Raw genomic sequence first — 13,212 nt, forward strand, 5'->3', positions numbered from 1 at the left:
CACGACGTTAAATGTACGAGGATCGCGAGATCTCTCCGGTTAAAATGCACTCACGGCTTTCCTATGATGAAACCAAAAGCATCTCAAAATTCGTTTCCAATACGCCGGTCCTTAAATCATTTTTGCATAAAATTAATGCCTTAATGTCCTTGGTTTAATATTGACACGAAGTTCTCGGTAGAGGGTGATAACTTTCTACTAAGCCGCGGAACACCCCCCCCCCTAAATTAGGGATTCTTGTTGGCTGATCTGCTTTTTCCAGATACTTTTATTATAACTTTCGTACTTCAACATATGAAGCACATAAAGTGATAAGTTAAAACACGCACGATCTTTTAAACAGATTATAAAAATTAACAATAACAAGTGATTACTTGATGTCATTTTTATATTGAAAACAGCAAATCGCCCGACATTCAAATAATTCGACAGTTTTTTTGCAGCTGCTAACGGCTGAACCCTGTGGAAAGAACAGTGTTTTCGGAGTGCACTCTGGGATGATCAAGGGGATCAAATTTTCCTCCAATACCTCTCAAAAATGTCACTTTCTCAATTTTTCCTTCGTCCAAATCGAAGATGATCCAGTCAGAATTAAGGAGTACACAGTAATGTGTGTATTCTCTTAATATCGAGCTGTAGCTAATACATCAAGTATTCGATCGATATATTAGCTAAAAATGAACGCAATCCATCAGTGACCAAACACTTTCTGACTGTCAGTTCTCACCACTCAAAATGTGGAATGACGTAGGGGATTAATTTGGTGAGTCGGCAACTCTTCGTACTGCTTTAGGCGTATTGAATCCCACAACGAGCTTTCTATTTTCCATTTATCAAGAAATTCTTTGGTATATTTCTTGACATAGACTGGGGAGAACAAAGTATTATTTGTATTAGCTTGAAAAATCCTCCAAAAGCACCCCGTTAAAAAAGAATGTCTATAAAAACATCTGAGAAAGGTGTAGCAGGTCTGAAGAATCACAATATTAGAAAGACTTGCGTTCGAATCAATTACAGAACGCTATATGTAAGAATCTTTGAATAAGGGTGGAGTGTTGACCGAACGAAGATGAAGGCATTTTGTCCCTGGAAAACAGACAAACCACCTAAAGAACACACCCAATTAACAGGAAATGCACTGTCAACATGGCTTTAGCATCTGAGCAGCAACACTAAAAATTATTGGTGGGAAGTGAAGTGAGAAAGGGGTTTCGCGCCTTTAGGTTTCGTGTAGGGAGCCTGTGAGGTTAGGTTAGGTTAGGTCAGATCGCTTTTTTCAAAAGTCGCTCCCCTCAGTTATCTGGCGATTATTTCAGCAACTCACTCAAAATGTTGCACAAATTTTGCTGAAATTTTGGATGTAACCGAGGCCCGAATTCTTAACGTTAATGTAAAAGAAATGTAACAGGTTTTCTGAAAATCACTGACTTTCGTTAATAATAATTAATTTTCATAATACAATCTTTGCGTGGTGTTTCTTTCTCTCTTTTTTTTTCTATATTTTTGGTTCACAGTTTGTTTTTAATAGTAATCACCAACTAGACTAGTCGTGCGTCTTACGACTTGAAGATATGTCTTTAGCGGGAAGTCTGGAATGGATGGAGCAAAAACGCCCTCAGATTACCAGGTCAAAATGTGTTGAAAAATTTGACATTTTTTATATATAAAAAGCAGCTAACATTTAAAGAAATCGAAGACTTGGAGCAAGATTGTTATTGATAGTTCTGTGATTTCACAATATTATTGCGAATTTTGTGAAAATTTCATATTCAATATTATTGTGTACTAGTAGATATTATTGTCGAAAATAAGCAGTCTGTGACTGCGAACGATGCATTTATTTACACTTCCATTCTTTATGAAAAAAAAAAATGACTTTGCTACCGAGAAGGCTGCAAAGTCCCGAGAGAAAGGAGCAATTCAAGGACGTTTGTGCTTACATTTCCTCACTTTTCAGCGAGACCAACCAATGAAGTGGAGCGTTGAATTAATAAATATTTAAGTGATTCGGCGAATAAGTGATACAAAGCCGCTTCTGACCCTGACCAAAGAAAATACACGCAGTACAGACACAAAACGTTGACTTCGATGGCTTCGGCGATTCTAAACAACCGCAATCCAACTCGATCTCTGTTTCCATATAAAAATGGCACCTCCCTGACACTCGGTGGAATTTCATTTCTCCGTGAATACACTCAGCAACATGTTTGGAGACGTATTGCCGAGATTAATGTGTCCTGTACAAATTATGGCTTGCTAAGTAACCACTGGTCTGTTCGACGAGCTAGGATCGCTAAGAATTGCAGCTGTAGTTCAGTCTGGTGCAGCAATCAAACGAGTGTAATCGACACCGACGAAGTAACAAACATGGCAAAGGAATTCTTTGCCGAGTGTGCAGACGTTCTTTCGAGTGAGAAAATTTGCGAAGCAAGCAAATCCATAAAATAGTTTACGTTGAACGAATATTAAGATTCGATTTTCGCGAAGATACTCGTAAGTGGTAGCAACACTTCTGAAAAATATCAGAAAATAAATGCATTTTTCCGATTTATAACTAAGTGGGTTTGTCGCACTAATCTGTAGTTCGGCCACTTATTTCGCACACTTCAACTTCCTCCCAAATCATATTAGGACTGGGATGCCATTTTATATCTTTAACTAATCTTCCAAACAAACATCCTGTCGCTAGTTTTCTAAATTGCTTAATATGGATCTTGGGTGGAGGGGGTATCAAACAAATCAAAGCCACGAGGAATATTCGAGCTTTGCTATTTGATTAACGACTCGTGTCTATTCAACACACTTCCAGAGTGAAAGAAGCAGTCAAGTGAAAAAAAAAAAAAAAAAAAAAACGGAGAACAGAGAATCAAGACTTGTTGAAATTTTCTTGAAAAATGCTTTGGCGTAAGAATGGTGAACAGTTTTCTGTGCATATTTGCTCGCAAAGAAGCTGAAATTGAACGCTGATCCATCTGAAGTTTGTATGATGGAGGAGAGACGTTGATTGATTCTTCGATAATTAAAATTCTAGCCGATAACTTCCTCTGCAGAATTCAGCACTCGCGAGCTTCAAAGATATCGAGGCGAGGGCGCATTTACCCTCTCCATTCGTGTGCAGCAATGGAGAAGGCAATTCTTATGGCTGAATGAAACAACGGAGAACTCTTCCCACCCCCCCACCCCTCTCCATTTCCTTTTATTATTCTTCCAGCTTGCATTTCGTTGATGCGCTTGTAGAAAACTCCGCATTTCCCCAGATTTGGAAGTCGGGACGGACGTAGAACATTATATTGAGGGTGTTTGGGTTGCTAATAAAATTCCACACCCTCAATAATAATATTGAGGGTGCTGCACTTTGAGTTGCTAATAACACTTGGAAATGTTTGGATCCAAATAGCAGCATATGAATTTTTGACAGCTGCAATTACAATACAGACTGAAAGAATTCTTACGAATATTTTAAATCACGTTTTATTTTCATCATTCAAACTTGCTGCAATATGAATATTACACAAATTGGGATACTTTACCGAGATAGGATTTTGTTGAGAAAGCTGGGTTTTTGATTGATGACGTATTTTCCATTCTCTTCGTCTTGGAAGAGCGAGTACGAAACGTGTCGGTGCGGCATCCACATAGTAATGAATTTTTACGAGAGCGGAATTTTGCTCGGTGGGGTTTAACTGTACTAAACAGAGGCCGTGCGTTCAGCTCAGCAACTTGCGGCTGAGTAGACCGAATCTCGCTCTGCGATTAACAGTGAACTTGATGTTATGCAATGTTTTAGCGGCTAATGAAAGAATGTTGGCGGCGCTGTCAGCGGCGCTGCTATTGATAGCACTATTCGAATAATCCAGCAAAGAAATCTACACTTGCGCCAAGTTGTTTTTTATTAAATGCAGATAAACAACAACCGACATAAATAATTGCCTTCACTCGACACTTTGACTCGAGAGCTCCTGCAGAAGAGTTCTTGCCTGTTAGTGGAGAACGTAGAACTTCTTTTAGACGCAATTTGTCGTTTGCTGACAGTTTTCCAGCACGCACTCAGGAAGGGTTCCACATAAAATTTAAAGATGTTTTCCGAGTCAAAGTGAAACGATTATTTACCGCTTCACTTTGCTGTGACGTTTTAATTATGAAGAAACAGCATTTCTGCAAGCACTTAGCGTGGAAATTGTGAACTCTGAGGAGTCTTCAAATTTAAATGTTTCGTGTGTGTGTGTTTATATAATGCACGCGTTCATTTCTGCAATGAACCGAACCGCGCTAATCCAAGGTAATATCATGAAAACTTAGGACATTGGTGTGTGTGACGACTATTCGTTTATGACCTTATGCAAACGTACGTGGGAAGAACAATCTCCACCTTCGTCTGAGACCTGTCAACTAGGCTTATGTTGAAAAGCGCAATCTGCACGGAGATTCTTTCATCGGAAGAATGTTCAGCAACCCACTCCGGTCGTCGTTTACATCTCATAATAAAGCGCGTGCATTCCGTTTGCTGCTTAGACTTTCATGATGGGTGTATTTACAGTTTGCATCATTAGATGTACTTTTTTTTTATTCATAAAGGGACGATTCAGGGGGAAATTAATTTTAAATACCGTCGTTTGGAAATCTTCATTAAATTGATGTTACTTCTCTACTAGTATTATCGCCAGAAAGCATAATGATGACGCTAGTTTTTAATTAAACCAAAATGTTCATTTATGAAAGCTGTGCCGCTTGTATAACAGAATATTACCTCGAAGGAAATGGGCTGAAAATATTTAGAGACTCGGAACTTAATGTAAGCGAGTAAAGTTGGTTTACTTATGTGGTACTGATAACGGATGTAATTAATTGCTCATCTAGTTGAGAGAGAATGAAATAGCCACTTTATATTTTAAGCGTGTTAAATTGGTTACTTACTTCCTCTTCCCTTGCAAAATGGCTTTTTCACACGAACGAATTCCACAAAGGCATTTAAGTAACGTACATTCGCAAAGTAGAGAATCGTGATGTTCACTATACTAACAGAGTGCACTCGCAAAGCAAAAGGACATTTCCGCCTAAGTGGCGTGTTGTGGGATATCAGATTTCTGTTAGACGCAGTGCCCGCAGTAAAGTTGGGCTGACGCAGTTTACCGCAAAGCGAATATTGTCGAAATAATTTAAAAAGAACCAAGCATGTCTTTCTGAACAATAATAATATTAATTCAAATTCTTATGAATTACGTTCTTCTGCGTTAAAGTATGAACTGCGCCAGAGTTGGAGTAATTTACCACAGCTGAAGTCCCTTCAAAACCTGAACAGGTGCTTTAAAATCCCCCAACGCTGATGTCAGTCCAAAGAAACCATTATAGTCCGATGCTGAGCGATGGAAAATGCCGATGCCTAACCCAAATATTTCTTAGTATCAAAAGTCTTAAAACAATTGAAATAAAAGGGACGTCGGTGATTCTAAAACTGAGTGTTAAGTGGGAAAGCAAAGGAGACAAAATAACGTTTGCTTGATTCTCAATGCAGAACCGAACAGTTCTGACAGAGTGGGCCTCTGGGGAAATTCCGAGTGAAATAGAAACCTTTAAAAGAAAACAAAGGTGGAATTAGATCCCAAGACGTAGTCTCCCTCTCGACCCCAAACATCTGAAAGACGTGACACGTCCTCAAACTAATTTTCTTGATTTATTATTTTATGAACTAATATTTAATGAACTAATATAAGAGAAATAAAGCAACTTTCATACCTTACGAAAAATTGTCAGGAATTAAACGCGTACAATTTCATGTCAGCGGACGGAAACATCGTGAGGAAGTAGAATTGACGAAGGCGTGTCGCAGAAGGGACTATTTCTCTCGGTCCACTGAGAGCGAGCCACGACTAACTGTTCTGACGTCCACCAGTGAGCGCACTTTTTTGTACTTTCACCACAAATGTTTGCAGAAATTCGTCTTTATGGAGTTCCTTAGATCACGTGGCAAACTTAACAAACTCTCTAAAATGTTTAAAGGAGAAAAATTAAAAAGAAGGAAGGCGAGAAATTAAAGAGAAATAAAAAAAAATCGGCAATTTGTCTTGGTGGTTATGACCGATATTTCAATTTTACGTCTATCCGAGTGGTGAACGGAGCAAAGACATACGCGACCTCCCAGAAGTATTCTGAAATGGGGAAAAACGGAGTGTAGAGAGGCTAAGAGTAGGAACAGAGTTTCACGTTACAAAAGATGAAGGTTGATTATTATGGCGTAACATTATTTAAAGGAAGTCATCGCGAATGAAGCTGGCCGAATCTTAAGTGTTCGCAGTCTCAAAATCAGAGTCGCTTTATCCAGCATTTAAATTAATCCGCAGAAATAATGCTTTCCTGTCGATCTTTTTTTTTATTTCTAATAAAAAAAGACCGTAGAGATTGCAGTGCTGAGAATGATACCAGAAAAATCAGATTCCAAGGTGGTTTCTGAAAACTGATTGCGTTGAATTCATTCAATATTAGAACACTAAATCGCCATCACTGATTGAAACTGCCATCCTAACAGATCGCGGATATTTTAATCCTCTCCCGATAAGATTTTAATTAAATCTTGAAAAATATCAACTCTGACAGCAACTAGAAGTTGCTGTCACACTTGACATATTTCATGTGTGTCAATTCGGCACTTTTGTGGCGATTTCAACCATCGATGTAAAATGCTGTCGCTTTGCTTGATTGGTTGCGAGGGATTAAAACACGCGCCTGTTCTCACTGCTTTGAACATATGCGCGTATTTAAGTAAGTGCCGTATAACAGCAGGTTATTAAGAGAGTCGGAAATAGCGGCGATGGATTCGATGAGCTTTGAACTGAACAGATAAATTATGCACGAATTCTAAGGAGGTTGGAGAAAGAAAAAAATTATAAATGGAATTATAGAAACCAAAGTAATCGAATCCAAAAACGCGTCTATAAGGAGCAGCGAAGTTGCTTTTCACTTTATACCACCCACGAAAGGGTCGAAACTGGCATCAAGTTAGACCCATGAGTAGGCTAAGGGTTACGTAATCCGGGAGACTGCTGGAGAGACGTTTAGCCCTCTCAAGCCCGGTGTTTTCAACTGGCCGATGACAATACATACCTATACTCCCACTACACGAAGGATTTTTAAGGGTTCGAGAATTTTAATAGCTTGAAATGGGGGAGGAAGGATATCTGACATTGAAACTTATTTCGCGCATTAAAGGAGGAAATTCGTTTTACTCCAAGAAACGGACGGCGTGAGTTTTGAGTTAAATAACAAAAACGAAACCTGTGTACATGTTCAGTTAAATTAAAGTTTGAAATAAATATTATCAGGAAACAAAATTGAAGTAAATTTTATTAAAGTAAATCAATAAAAATGAATTTAAAAAAAAAAAGATTTCTGATTTGCTCGTTAATCTCCCCGATTTGATGTGAAGAAAGGTTGAACTTCTTGCGAATAGGGTGAGTTGATACAAACCAACGCATCAGTTATGTGGTTGTAGACGGTCGAATATCTTCGAACATACGCATTCGTGAAATCAGTGCGAGGGTTCGTACCGTTACCGTCAACTAAATTATCGTCGGGGATACACTAACGCAATGGGTCGTAGCTTTGTGCGAAGATTATCAGAATAAATGCTTGTGTGTCACATTTCTCTTCCTTATTTATTCCGTCATAAGGTGTCGCTGATTAGTTGCTATCATAAGCAAAACTGCGAAAGAAAGTTTTGCTGTCCGTGCACTAAAGTTCGCTCCTGATGTGGAGGTGTGCCCTGGTGAGGAACTCCGGCATTAGTCAAAAACTGACGGTAGCGAGTCATCCATCACCTGCTGAGCATCCAGAGGCGAAAGTGGTGAATGATAGCTCGCAATGATCCTGTATGGGGGAGGGGGGGGCGTGTAATCGGAAACGAAAGACTGATGATCATTCGCGTAATGATGTCTCTCAACAAGAGCGGCAGAACTGAAGGTAACAGAGTTTTGAAACAGACGTCTTTGTCTCTCTTCCCTTAAATAAAAAGACGCACATTCCTCAGAGGTTGTTTAGTAACAAGAAAAGATTATTTCCGTTGATATTTTCACCATCGGCTGCATTTGGTAACAGTTCTACAATCCTTTCTGTAGGGGTGAAAGTTCGTGTGCAACATCGGGTCTACCAAGCCACCGAATATTCATTTCATCTCCCGACTCAAAGATGCGCGTCGGGTTAACGAAGTCCATTCTGAACATAGCGGCTCAGCGAACGTATAATAAGATTATTTCAATATATTTGCGTGTTTTATCGAATGGTGAGAGTCGTACGCATCAATCGATTGACCCTCGAAGCTTCAGAGCTAATTATTACAATTTTAAAATAACAGCTTCATTTTAGAAAAAAGCGAAGGAAAGTTATTATTTTTATTCTTTTAACGTTTAAAGTCCGAGTCGCGATGCAGTTTCACCTTAACAGAACAGCATTCGTATGTGCAACGTGATTGACAGAGCGACTCTTCTACTAATGCCATTTGCGGAACCACAATGAACCAACGTCGTCAGTGAGTTTCTGCTTGCCAACTGGAAGGATTATTGCCACGTCGCTAGAAATGAAAGTCATCACCCAGTAAAATATCGTTGTCAACATGAAGATATACACTGTAACGCTTAATTCACAGCGGGATCATATGCGAGAGTTGCCGTGGCACCAAACTTGCACTCGCTGACATTTCGAGTATCTTCTAGATGCACATCTACTTAGCGATCTCTTCGTGTAATGATATATTTACCGCATAAATAAAGAAAATGCTCTCATTTTTCCATGTCTGGAACAAAAAACAACGAATACGATACAGTGATTAGGGCATGATTAAACCCATTCGCGACAATTTTTTTTTTTTTTTTGCTATTCCATACTTTACTGTTCCATTTCGCAAGCGTTTACTGCCTTTAGCTGCAATGGTTTATGTCTTAACATATTAAAAACATTTTATGGATATTAAGCATATAAATAAAAGATTCTTTAATTACGAACATTAATTATTTGATGTTATTAAGCGTAAACTACTGAAACTGATTTACAACACAAGGAACGACCATACAAGATGCCCTGTCGTCACTGGGAATATATAAAATATAAAAAATATATAACTGGGAATACATTCACGTTGTGCCGCATCTTCGCTGCATGTGCAGTGAGTGTAAAGCATCTTCAATAACTAGTCAACTGAAAACTTTTTGAGGTCCACTTTCTGAAATAAAAAGAGGAAAAATATATGGGGGGGGCATTAATTAACATGTGTTAGAAAATGCAAAATTCGACTCTGCTTTGGTATGCAGAAAAAAGCGTCTTCTTAAGTGCTTGGATTTAACCGATGATATCGGCAATGACAAGGTGACATTTTGTGGGTTTTACTTTTTAAAACAAATACGCATTTTGCAATTCAAATTCGTGAAAATCACGTGACGAAGCGACCACCTTAGCGATACACGACATTTGGATCAATTGGATAACTCGTTGACCTTTCCACGGACAACTATTACGAAAAGGATAGCATTACGTACCTGTGTGCGTTGTCTGTCACTGTCTATTTGTCTTCTTGTATGCAAGACAGAACTTGCCACCTCCGTTATGAAGGTCATTTTACTCTCCTCCACTTGAAACTCCATGAAGACTTTTTGCACGGGAGTCAAACCCATGTCGTTCCAAATAAAGACCACGTTGGTTCTTTCGCCCACCCTATCGAGGCGACCTTTCACAGAACTAAATGAAATTAAATACGTCATTTTTCACTCATCGATCGAAGGTTTCTGTCCTGCGGTAAGCATGAAGAGGAAAGGTACGACGACAGGAGAAGCTTGTCTTAAACAGGCTTCGCTCTTCTAGGAGAAAACGAGTAGTAAGCCAGAATCTTAAAAACAAAATTAGCCCAAGGCACTGCCAAGGAGAGATTTCCAACAGAAGTGATCCGTTTTTCTAGGGTGCTCGTACGGCGATCCAATTACGACTCTGATGAAGACATTGCATTGAGTCTGAATGGCATTCGCCTTATAAACATTTTTCTTTGATTTTGTTTCTAAAGGGAAACACGAGCAGACGCATTTGTTCTCCGATCTCATTATTTCTTGTAGAGCGGCATCGTTTCTTTAATAGCTGTCACGAACAGACCAGTCAGTCCACAATCTAAAACTAATTTCCTACGCATTATTTGTCTTTCATGGAGATTTTGTATGTAATAAATCTTCTTTAGTCCTAACTTGCCGATATTCGCTGTGCGAATACAAACAGATTATGAATAACAAAATGCGCGGCGCACACATCAAGGACTGCCTGCATTTTTGCTTTAATTTTCATCCTTTTTCCACTGACCTCGTTGATTTTCACGATATTCGAATTATAAAAATTAAACTAAGAACTTTACTGTGGAAGTATAGCTGAATTCAGCTGAATTGACTGTGGAATTATACGCATTCCATCTCGATCCTCTGCAATCACTGCTTTAAAAAGCAGCAGCCTTAACTAAGTAGAGATTTCGTAGCCTACTTTAAATTAGAAGCGTCCTCGAACATGATCTTATATTATTAGTGTGTGTGTGTGTGTGTGTGTGTGTGTGTGTGTGTGTGTGTGTGTGTGTGTGTGTGTGTGTGTGTGTGTGTGTGTGTGTGTGTGTGGTTTAATGTATTTCCTGATGTTTGTGATACGGAGATAAATCAAAAAATATTTTACAATGAAAAATGTGAAGCACTCTGATTTAATAGTTTTAAATGAGCAAAATTATTGCAAACAGCAACACATTTGGTATTCTGAATGAGTGCTGTTCAGCGTGCTAGGAATGGTGGAGACACTGAAAAGAGTTCTTGTGTGAGGACAGTGAGGGAAAGTAAAAAACATGTGCGCACGCAAAGAGACGCGCCACGGTTGAACAAATTGCTGTCAGTCACATGGCGTCCCACTATATGCTGCAGTTATTCGTTTAGGTTATATCAGCTGACACTAGTGCTATGCGTCACTTCTGTTAGCGAAACTTTTCACCTACAGTGGACAAAGGAAAAGCTCCTTATAGTAGTTCCATCCACGAGAAGACATTAGTGCCGTGGGTGGGTGACCTAACTATTAGCTAATCCAGCAACGAAAACTCCGGAGACCAAACACAGAACTGTTTGAAAATAGTTCAGGCTTCCACTAAGTAAGTTGTATTCTCAAACCGAGCGATGAAAGTCATCCCCTATCTAAAGATATTGACAAACGTCCATGCCCACCGTGGGATGATTCGAACCCACAACGAACAGGTAATGAGCTTGAATCTGTTCCACCTTTGGCATGGGCGTCACTTTATCTGACAGTTTATTCAACCCACTTCTACCAAACTTCTTTTTATGTGATTAGTAGGAATTTAAATGGAATCGTAAGCGCCATGGATTATTCTGAATGTGAACTTTGTATTCCCTCCCCCCCAAAAAAAAACAAGTGCAGTCCGTTAATATTGAAAGATCAGCATTGACGTAACACTGGGACAAAGAAATTCTGTAATTCCCTCCCCCAAAATATAATTAAGTGTGGGAGTGCTACACATTCAACAACTGGCAAGCAGTTCCTGCTGCAGGTCCGAGCGAATGTTTCTGGCTTGCAGTTTTTTCCTACATACAACAAACTTCCAACTCTCTCTCTCTCTCTCTCTCTCTCTCTCTCTCTCTCTCTCTCTCTCTCTCTCTCTCTCTCTCTCTCTCTCACTACACACACACACACACACACACACACACACACACATTCACGCAACGCATTACTTTCATTTCACTTCGAGGCGTTATGAACATCCGTTCTGCTTCAGGGATTTTTGCCGAAGAAGAGAGAGAGAGAGTTATTTTTCTCTTTATTTCCCGTTTTGCTCTCATTCCTCACGCCGCTGAACACAAACCATCCGCTAGGGAAGAGAGCATTAACAATGATTTCCTCGCGGTCTGTTGTGGCTCCTGCATAACATCCATTATGTTTGGTGAGTTTCTCGCGATTTGTTTTCCGTTGCCTGCAACTAATGTTCTATAAAAATGTTGACCTCATCTGGAACGATAAAATGACGCGCAAAGCGAGGAATCTGCTCAGAAATATTCCTATTCCAGCAGAAAGAGAGAGAGAGAAAGAGAGAGAGAGAGAATCTGCTGGAGTAGAAAAATGTTTGAGTTAGAGTAGAACCTAAATATGATGTGCATTTAGAAATAATTTTACTTTCACTTCGTAATTGGATTTTTACGAAATATTTGAGAAAAAAATCATAAAAAAATTCTTCTTGAAAACTTTCAGACCATTTCGTCTTGATCCCACTCATTTCTGATGAATGCAATTAACGTTTCGACGTGCGATTTTATTTTTATTTTTAGTTTTAGTTGAGGCAGAAGCCGCCCCTTTCCCATCTCATTATCAGCCAGAACTTCAACGCAAAAAATAAAAGTGAAAAAAAAAAAGTGCGTAGATTTAGCAGGCACGTTAGAGCGATCCGGCACTAATTCTTTTAAGTGTTGGGAGGTGAAGTTCGAACATGAAGAGTACGATGGAATTTTTGCTACAGATCAGGAAGTTTCGCTTAGAGAAAAATCATTTCATTCCGATTAACTCAGTTTTACATTTCCTCCTTCCTTCCTCTCTCTCTCTCTCTCTCTCTCTCTCTGTGTGTGTGTGTGCAGCAATCATCATGCTGTTCTATTGCAATTATTCTCCACGCCCTTCAGTTCCTGTACTCCTATGATCTAATTGCCATTCCAGAATAGTTGGGTGATGGAAGTGCCAAATTTGGTCGAAATCGTCCAATAGAGTTCGAACAAGTGCGCATTACAATCGTTTCTTGAGTCGATGAAATACCTCCATAGAAATTCTGAGTATTCACTGAAGCGAAAGGTAAGCCGCTTCCTTCTTCACGAGCACCTCTGCGGGTCTCATGATGTAGTGCGATTTCGATTAGTTATTCCCCTAGCGCGTTACCCACTTCGTCTGAAAGTGATACCTCATTAAAATAGCAATGTAAGAAAAAAGTCAATCAAATATTAAGAAAGCGCGAATCAGGTGCGTTGGATGCAGTTTAAAAGGTGCTGTTTGTTAGACGGGAATGTTTTAATTATGAATGTAAATCTTTTTTAGAAATTCGAGAACAGGAGCAACAACAATCCCACTAATTAATAAAAATAACTATTTAAAAAAATCTGAAGACTTGAACAAGTTCTTAGATTTAGCTAGAATTGGCTCTTCAGTCAAGGCGTAAAGGAG

Source organism: Typopeltis vanoorti, chromosome 19 (genome assembly GCF_054136105.1).
Source record: "Typopeltis vanoorti isolate ZY-2024b chromosome 19, IOZ_Tvanoo_1.0, whole genome shotgun sequence".
NCBI classification, from domain to species: Eukaryota; Metazoa; Arthropoda; class Arachnida; order Uropygi; family Thelyphonidae; genus Typopeltis; species Typopeltis vanoorti.